The sequence below is a fragment of the Peromyscus eremicus genome, chromosome 8a, assembly GCF_949786415.1.
Source record: "Peromyscus eremicus chromosome 8a, PerEre_H2_v1, whole genome shotgun sequence".
NCBI classification, from domain to species: domain Eukaryota; kingdom Metazoa; phylum Chordata; class Mammalia; order Rodentia; family Cricetidae; genus Peromyscus; species Peromyscus eremicus.
Window position 1 is genome coordinate 93,742,660 of NC_081423.1, and position 9,483 is coordinate 93,752,142.

The 9,483-nt window shown below is 37.8% G+C and overlaps 1 pseudogene; it reads left to right on the forward strand.

Moving 5' to 3' along the window:
- Positions 1–6,101: 6,101 nt before the first annotated feature.
- On the forward strand, positions 6,102–7,770 carry LOC131917110 (heterogeneous nuclear ribonucleoprotein A3-like; annotated as a pseudogene).
- Positions 7,771–9,483: the final 1,713 nt, after the last annotated feature.

Below are 9,483 nucleotides of genomic sequence, written 5' to 3' on the forward strand. Positions count from 1 at the left end.
GACAGAAGAAAAGGAAGCCAATAGGACAGTGTGTGTCTGTGTGTGTGTGTGTGTGTGTGTGTGTGTGTGTGTGTGTGTGTGTGTGTCCTTATGCATGTGATCTATTTACATGGTTTTTATGTTTTGAAAGAAATGCTGGTGGCTATTGTTTGTAAGACTGAGGCAAAATGCCAAAGAGAAGTTGATGTACAGCAGGGTTTTCAGAATTGAAATACTCCCTCCAGGAGGGACCTAGAGGCACATGAGACTCAGGAGACAAACAGAACATCACCAGTCTGGTAATACTGAAGCTAGAAGGATTCAGAGGACTTCTGTGTCAGTTCTAGAATCAGGACTCAGTTGCCAGAGAAGACTCTAACTTGGTGAGAAGCAGACAGGAGGTTCCTCTGACCTGTCAAACAGGCTGCAAGTTGTGTAGAGTGCTCCAGGAATTCAAATTTTGTGTTGTCACTCATATGGTAGTGATCTATTTGGTGATGTAGCTACTGTCCAATAATCCCTGCTCCTGTAAGTAACTCCTCAGTCACACTTCAGGATGAAACCTCAATAGAAACTCATTGTTCACTTAGTTGGACTTGGGTATAATCATTACTTTGGTCTGTTGTGGGTTGCCTTTCTGGGGGGTGTAGAGGTGTGTGTGTGTGTGTGTGTGTGTGTGTGTGTGTGTGTGTGTGTGTAGCATCTTCCCCAAAAAAGTCTCTTGAGGGACAGAAGTATAAGGAGAAAAGTGACACAGAGCACAGCAAGACAAATTCAATTTGGACAGAAGAGCCCTTTCTTGGAGAAGGGAGGATAGATAGAAAGACAGGTAACTAAATGGAATTGTTTCTTATTTCCTTTGGAAATCCCAAACAGCAAAGAAACACAATTTCCCTGGCAAGTAATTGATGGTATCATGTCCCAGTGTCTCCATCTGGCAGGAAGAGCACATGATTTAAAGCAGAGGGTCTGCCTCTTTGTCTGCTAAGGGACCATTAGATGAGGGAAAAATGGGCTTGGTGAGTGGGGGAGGAGAAGGGGACAAATGAACTCTCCCTGGGTCCATCTTCACTCTTGCTTTATTCTCTATGGAAGAGAACAGATGGTCTCTCTCTATTTGAGAAAGCACCATGCTTCCTCCTCAACTTCATTTCAAACAGGAGGTTTGAAGAGAGGCCACCCACAGTTCTGAGTGTTCCCACTGAGAGGAAAAACAAATGCCAAATCCATGTGCACTGAACAATGAGGAGCAGCTGAAAGAAAAAAAATTAAAAATCAAAAAACTTCAACGGTATAGTCAGACCTGCCTAGTTAGATTAGAAACAAAGATTGAGTTTGCCAACTTTTAAACAACAGACTAATAGTTTATATTCACTAACAGCAACTAACCTAGTATCTATTTAGGAAAGGTCTTGTTTACTAAACCCTGAAAGTTCACAAAGTCTTATGAAAGTATAGAATTCTGCTCACTCCTGAGTGACCATTAGGATATACTAAAGAGGATGGAATGGAAGTGAGGCAAGGATGTATTCAAAATGTAAGTGGTAAGTGTTAGCAATAGTGTACAGAGAGGATCCTTGTAGTAGAATACATATGGATTGAGATTCCTTGGAGCTAACAGAAGTCTAATTGAAGATTTTGATTTGTGACATTACCAAATATATCCTTGTTTGACTTCTGCTTAACATTTTTACATATAAATTTCCTTTATAATTAAAATATTCAATCTAAAATTCATTCTTCATAGGGTTAAATAATTACACATATATGGCCATACATTTAGTACTATTTTATTTAATAAGCATTTGTATTACGTTTATAGATTATTTTCTATCTGTTTGAATCACTAAGGATATTGTAAGAAAGCAGAGTTCACAGATAGAAGCCAAGTGAAGTTACAGTAGATTAAAGACATAAAGAGGGAATTCAAAGTGTACAGAGACTTAGAAATTGCAGAAGTCTTGATACCTCAAAGGACATAGAGAGAAGATATAGTTATCAGAAACAGGAAAGATCAGAAACCCAAGGAATTATGGGAACTTGTACCTCAGCAGAAGCAACAGTTATACAGAGAGAAGGCCTCTGCCTCCTTAGTGATTACTCAGGAGAAGAAAGAGTTAATATTCTGTCCTTCTCAATCTGATTTTGGTGACTGTAACTGGCTGTAGTCAACAGAATGTAATAAACAAGGGAGTCCTAGGTGGTGTTTTCCTCAAAAGTCAAAATCCCAGATCACAGAACACAGAGGCTGGAAAACACCTGAGGAACACACAGCAATAGCTCCCAACAAGCAGAAAAGGTTCAAAAAGACATTTACCTAAAATCATTGCAACTATCAAGTTGACCTGAGGGACAGGTTGATGCTGGCAATGGTAATGATCATTAAGTGTAGGAAAACCCAAAGAAAGAGAATGTGAGGTATGTGTATATTTAAATCACTGATTTTTTTTCAAACTAATGTATGGCCTGCATGTTACTAGGCTCTGAACATCACACTAGTGGCATGAGCTTTTGTATCTGATGATTGTGTTGGATCAATTGAGATAAATAAGATGCAATGTCTGTACAAAGTTACATATTCTGCTTGTAGAGGTACATACCCAGCTTGAAGCAGTATCCTTTAAACATATCTAACTGACATTTAAATATACACTTGAACATATATACATATATATATATATATATACACATATATATGGATGTATGTATTCTAAATAAAAAACTGAAAATAACTAAAACTAATTATATATATATATATAGAAAATGAGGCACAATAGAGCCAAATCCTTAGGATGGTAAATATTTAGAAATATAGATTGAATCTAGTCTTAATTTTTCTGTCAATTGTGAAATACAGAAAAAAAAATGCTTCCTTTGATACCTCTTCAGTTCCCTTACCCAGCATTGCTCAACGGTTTTATTGGCTTATTCTTGTCAGTTTCTAGATGGCTTAGTCCTTCTTTGTGGTCAGTGAAATTCACTGCTGGGTTTTTGGTGTATTAGGAAAACCAAGCACACAACATACTAATGCCTGTCTCCCTACTCTAGCTTGACAGCAATAATATCTTTCATCACAAGAGCTGTTTCTTGGTTGTGAATGGACAACTGAATGCACACATACTTATAGGGTAATTTATGGACAACAAATGTCAATGTTACACTCAAGATTATACACTTTCTAGGTGTGACTGGAACATGACAACCCCAAAGCATCTGAATGTATTGGTTCTCCTCTTGGAATGTTGCCAAGAATAAAGAGCAGGAGATTAGAATTTGAACATCTGGAGGATGCACACACAATCTTTCATTGGTCTTCAAAGAAAAAGAGTCAGTATTAACACTGGTGCATTTTTGCACTGGTGCTTGTTTTTCACATGATCCTTGATTTGGATTCAAGTACACCACAAATATTTTCTATTAGCCTTTATTGTAGACTGATTGCCTTACACTTGAAACACAACTGTGTAGATGGAAAAGCTAGATAGCAGACAGTCAGAATCTACACGTCTGCCTACTTAGTCTTCTGCTCTCAGAGTAGATTAGGCTCCATGACCTGAGTATATTGGCTCAGTGCTTAGCTGCTGAGCTCTTTTCCCAATCTAATGGGAAGAACTTATACCTTAACCCTGTCATGAATACCTACACTAAGAACAATCCAACCAAATGAGGAGTCCTAATGCAAAAGTATAAAATATATGAAAAAAAATCAAGGCAACGTTACTTTTACAAAATATAGCAATTCCATAGTAATGGATTCAAATGATGTTGAAATATATAAAATCCCTATATTATGATCCTAATTAGTCTTAACAATAAAAACCCGGAGTCAGATATCAAGAGTGAAAGGTCAAAGATCAGAGAAGCAGAGCAGCCACAGTCATTTCTTACCTCTATGAATCCTCAAACTGAATGGTGTGGGCTGTGGGGGGTCCTGTCTCTATGAATCCTAAGACTGAATGAGTGGCTGAGATCCTGTCTCCACTTGCCTTATATTCATGTCCCCACCTACCAATTGTACTGGGTTTAAAGGCATGAACCTCCCATGTTCTGGGACCAAAGGCATGATTCTCCCACATGCTGGGATCAAAGGCATGGGATCCCAAGTGCTGGGATCAAAGGTGTGAGCCACCACCACCCAGCTCTGGCTGTTTCTCTTTTAGACTGGTTCAATCTCATGTAGCTTAGGGTGACCTTAAACTCCTGATCTTCCTGCTTCCTTCTCCCAAGTGCTAGAATTAAAGGTGTGTGCCACCTCTGACTGGCCTCTATAGTTAACTAGTGGTTAGCTCAGCCCTCTGATCTCCAGGCAAGCTTTATATGTCAGAACACAAACAAAATATCATACAAGTCCCAGATGAAGAATTCAAAGCAAGATTATGAGAACATTTAATGAAATAAGATGGCATGATGAAACTCCCATAAATTCAAGAAAAATAGAAATAAACTGTGAATAAAATATAGAAGACATCACAGGTTTTAAAAGAGAAATTCAATAAAAAATAGAAATACAAGAAAAATAAATCTATGGAGATAATAAGTAAAATAAAATACTCAGTGAAAAGCCTAGACCTTAGGATGGAATGAGTAGAAAACAGAATATAAAAAGTTAAAAACATTTAGAACAGTGGGAAAATATAAAAACTATGTAGAACAACATTGAATGACCCAACTTACATATCATAGCATAGAATAAAGAGGAGTAGAGCTTAATGTATATGCAGTGAAATCATATCAGAAAATGTCCCCAATCTTTGGAAAGTAGTTCCTTATGTCACCAAGACAAGCAAACAAGATTAGAAAAGAATCTCTCCATATCACACTATAGATAAGGCAATAAGTATACACATGAAGAATGACTATTGAAAATTACTTAGGAGGATCATCAAGTCACACATAAGGGCAAAAATATCAGAATATCAGCAGATTTCCAAACAGAAACTCTGAAAGCCAGAGTAACATGAAATGATATAGTTCAAGTCTTGAAAGAAAATAACTAGCAGCTCAAATTACTGTACCCAGCAAAGCTATCCTTCATAAATGAAGAAAACATAAAAACGTTTCATAATGAACAAAAACTAGAAGAGTGAGCACTAATAAGTCAGAATTACAGAAGTTACTTAATATAACCCTACACATTGAGAGAAGGCATAAGCATATGAGGTTGTGAGAAAGAATATAGTATTCAGAAAGTGGAGAAGCAAAAGACTAGGAAATTATAAAACAGCTCAAAACTACTGAATGAGTGGAATTAGTACAAATCCTTAAATGATAAATCTGAATGTTAATGGTCTCAAGTCTCTAATCAGAAGACTCAGACCACTTGTTATTGGATAGCCAATTAATGGTTCATCCTGAGAAGGACTATTTCTTCCATTCTCTGGATTCCTTAGTTGTCTATGATTCTTCACTGAGGATTGATGACCCTTGGGATTTCCCTTTTCCCTGTTAACATGTCTATTAGTGTTATATTTCTTCAGGTATTCTTTTGGTAGTCATATTGCTGAGGTATCATGATTGACACTTCTCTGTGGCCAGCCCTGAAATCAATCACACACACACACACACACACACACACACACACACACACACACACATATATATATGACTGAATGGACTGTGTAGGATACATGTATGTATGTATATGCATATATATATACACACTCATATATAAATGTATTTGTCCAAGCATACACACATACACACACACACACACACACACACACACACACACATACATGCTTAATGAGTCTTCTTGCTGGTAATAAAATTACCTTCTTCATTGCTTTTCACTGGTTGTAATTTTATATATATGTGTTAAGTATATAAATATATAAGATATATTAGTATATATAAAATATGTATCCATACATAGTTTTATATATATATATATATATATATATATATATATATATATATGTAATGATTTCAAGAGGGAGAAATGGGGAGTGCATGAGAGGAGGTAGAAGGAATAAAGAGAAGGAGAATGATGAAATTATATTTTAATTAAAAAATAAAATAATAATACAGAATGCCTTGTAGGAGAGACTGAGTCTAGAAAGTTGTTTTAAAAAATAGGACATACATATTGAACTCAATTTGGAAGAGGCGAGTCCAGTCTCAAAATGGAGGGCCATGATCCAAAGGAACCAGAACAGTTGAGGAAGCTGTTTGTTGGTGGTCTAAGCTTTGAAACCACAGATGATGGCTTAAGAGAACATTTTGAGAAATGGGGCACACTTACAGACTGTGTGGTAATGAGAGATTCTTTAAACAAAATGTTCCAGGGGCTTTGGTTTTGTGACCTACTCTTGTGTTGAAGAGGTGGATGCTGCAATGTGTGCTCGGCCGCACAAGGTTGATGGGCGTGTGGTGGAACCAAAGAGAGCTGTTTCTAGAGAGGATTCTGTAAAGCCCAGTGCCCATTGAACCATGAAGAAAATTTTTGTTGGTGGTATCAAAGAAGGTACAGAAGAACATAATCTGAGAGACTACTTTGAAAAGTATGGCAAAATTGAAACCATAGAAGTTATGGAAGACAGGCAGAGTGGAAAAAAGAGAGGATTTGCTTTTGTAACTTTTGATGATCATGACACAGTTGTGTAGATGTAACTAACCTTCTTATTAAATAAGAAACACAGAACCAATGCAAAGAAGAAAACCAAGAGGTCAGAGCTAAGAGCTAAAACCTTACCCTTCCTCCTGCGGTGATCCTACCTCTCCGAAAGAGAGCTACTTTCTGTGTTAAAGTCCTTATATAGAATTTCTGTTCTGTCTTCTCATTGGTTATAAACCCAACCACATGACTGCCTCGTCACGGCCTGTCTGTATAGACCTCCAGGTTTTCCATGATTGGTATTGAGATTAAAGGCATGTGTATCCAATAATGGCTGTATCCCTGAACACACAGAGACTTACCTTGCTCTGCCTACCAAGTGCTGGGATTACAAGCGTACACCACACTGCCCTGCTTTCCTATGGCTTGCTAATAGCTCTGACCCCAGGCAACTTTATTTGTTAACATACAAATAACATTTTAATACAAATAAAATATCACCATACAGTTGATAAAATTTTTGTTCAGAAATACCTCACTATTAATGGGCATAACTTTGAAGGGGAAAAGGCCCTTTCTAAACAAGAGATGCAGTCTGCTGGATCACAGAGAGGTCGTGGAGGTGGATCTGGCAACTTTATGGGTCGTGGAGGAAACTTTGGAGGTGGTAGAGGTAATTTTGGTCGTGGTGGAAACTTTGGTGGAAGAGGAGGCTATGGTGGTGGAGATGGTGGCAGCACAGTAGTTATGGAGGTGGTGATGGTGGATATGATAGATTTGGAGGTGATGGTGGCAGCTATGGTGCTGGTCCTGGTTACAGTAGTAGAGGAGGCTATGGTGGTGGTGGACCAGGATATGGAAACCAAAGTGGTGGATATGGTGGTGGTGGAGGAGGATGTGATGGCTACAATGAAGGAGGAAATTTTGGTGGAGGTAACTATGGTGGTGGTGGGAATTTCAATGACTTTGGAAATTATAGTGGACAACAGCAATCAAATTATGGGCCCATGAAAGGGGGGCAGTTTTGGTGGAAGAAGCTCAGGCGGTCCCTATGGTGGTGGCTATGGATCTGGTGGTGGAAGTGGTGGATATGGTAGCAGAAGGTTAAAAAAAAAAAAAGCAGAAAAGGGCTACAGTTCTTAGCAGGAGAGAGAGCGAGGCGTTGTCAGGAAAGCTGCAGGTTACCTTGAGACAGTCGTCCTAAATGCATTAGAGGAACTGTAAAAATCTGCCATGGAAGGAGCGATGATCCAAAGTCAGAAAAGTTCCTGCAGCTTAAACAGGAACCCCTTCTTGTTCAGGACTGCCATAGCCACAGTTTGCAAAAAGTGCAGCTATTGATTCATGCAATGTAGTGTCAATCAGATGTACATTCCTGAGGTCTTTTATCTGTTGTAGCTTTTTCTTTTTCTTTTTCTTTTCATTACATCAGGTATATTAGGTCTGTAAATTGTGGTAGTGGTACCAGAAATAAAAAATTAAGGAATTTTAAATTTTCAAAAAAAAAAAAAAAAAGAAAAAATAGGACACAGCTCTTTCTCATTTACAATAATCACATCTCATTAATAAAGGTGTCAAATAATCTGCTTCAGATAGTCTGATCAAGAAAGTCCCTCCCAGCAGTGCCCAGGAGTTTGTGATTAAATTTATTTCAAACATAATCAAGCAGGCAGCCATAACAAATAGCTATCCTGATACCTGACAAAGTAGAATTCAGATTATAACTAGACAAAAGAGACAGAAAAGGCAATATGTTATTACCAGCAGGAAGACTCAAAGGACAAATACAACCTCAGTCCAACGTGATGGTCTGACTTCAATCTTCCAGACCCACAGGACAGAAGTTGAGAATTGGTTTTTAAAAGTTGTCCTCTGACCTCAATATGCACACCATAGCATGTGTATACCCATACACATACACGTGTGTGTATATATATAAATCTAAATAAAAAATTGCATCATACTACTATTACAAAAACTAATGCAGTTCCCATTATTTTCTCAGCTGCACTTCTCTTGTTTCCTAGAAACAGTAATGTCAAAGCTGGTAAAATATACATCTGTCTATCATTTGACATCTGCCAACACCCATGATTTCTCCCGAATCTCAAACTATGAACAATTCAATATTCTAGCCATCCAAATGATTAGGTTTCTTGAATGTACCAAGGGCATGTTGTCAAGAATCTCACCTCTGTGTGTTGTATTTGCATTGTTTCTTTCTGGAATGTTCTTCCATAGTCTCTATACAACTCATGTTTTTGTTTGTTCATTTAGTTTAGTTTTCACAAGGATTTGGGTTCAAACGCAGACATATCTCTTACAAAGAGCCATTTTGCCATCTTTGGACTGACTTTCTCTTTGTTATTTGTTTATTTGTTTGTTTATACAATAAAGAAAACTAAACCTAGAGGGACCTACTGTGGACTGCACACTATGTAAGCACTTCCCATCTGAATTAAATTCTTAGCCCCTTGTTGATTTTTTTCTTCACTAAGTACTTTTCCTATTACATTTTATATTTTCATTGTGCCTAATGTCCCCTTGTAACCACTAATGGATCATTTGCCTTCCCACTTACGTATAAATTCCTCAGCCTACAGCTTTAGCTATGTGTTGCATATGAGGAGAGTAGAGTGCCAGGCAAAGAGCAGTGCAGAAGTCAGAGGACAACTTGCAGGAGTTGAATCTCTCTTTCTACTGTGTGGCTCCCAGGTACTGAATTCAGGTCATCATCAGCCTAGAACTTCCACATCCTTATTCAAATTACCCAGCGGATATGTTGGAGAGATGGCTCAGCTGTTAAAGGCTAGGCTCACAATCAAAAATACAAAATACCTTGCAGGTCATTTGGCACAAAGCTCACATTTTCTTAAAATTTATGAAATAAACAACATTGCTCAAGTTCCAGTGGAGACTCACAACTGTGTTTTAATTGTGAGCCTACCCAT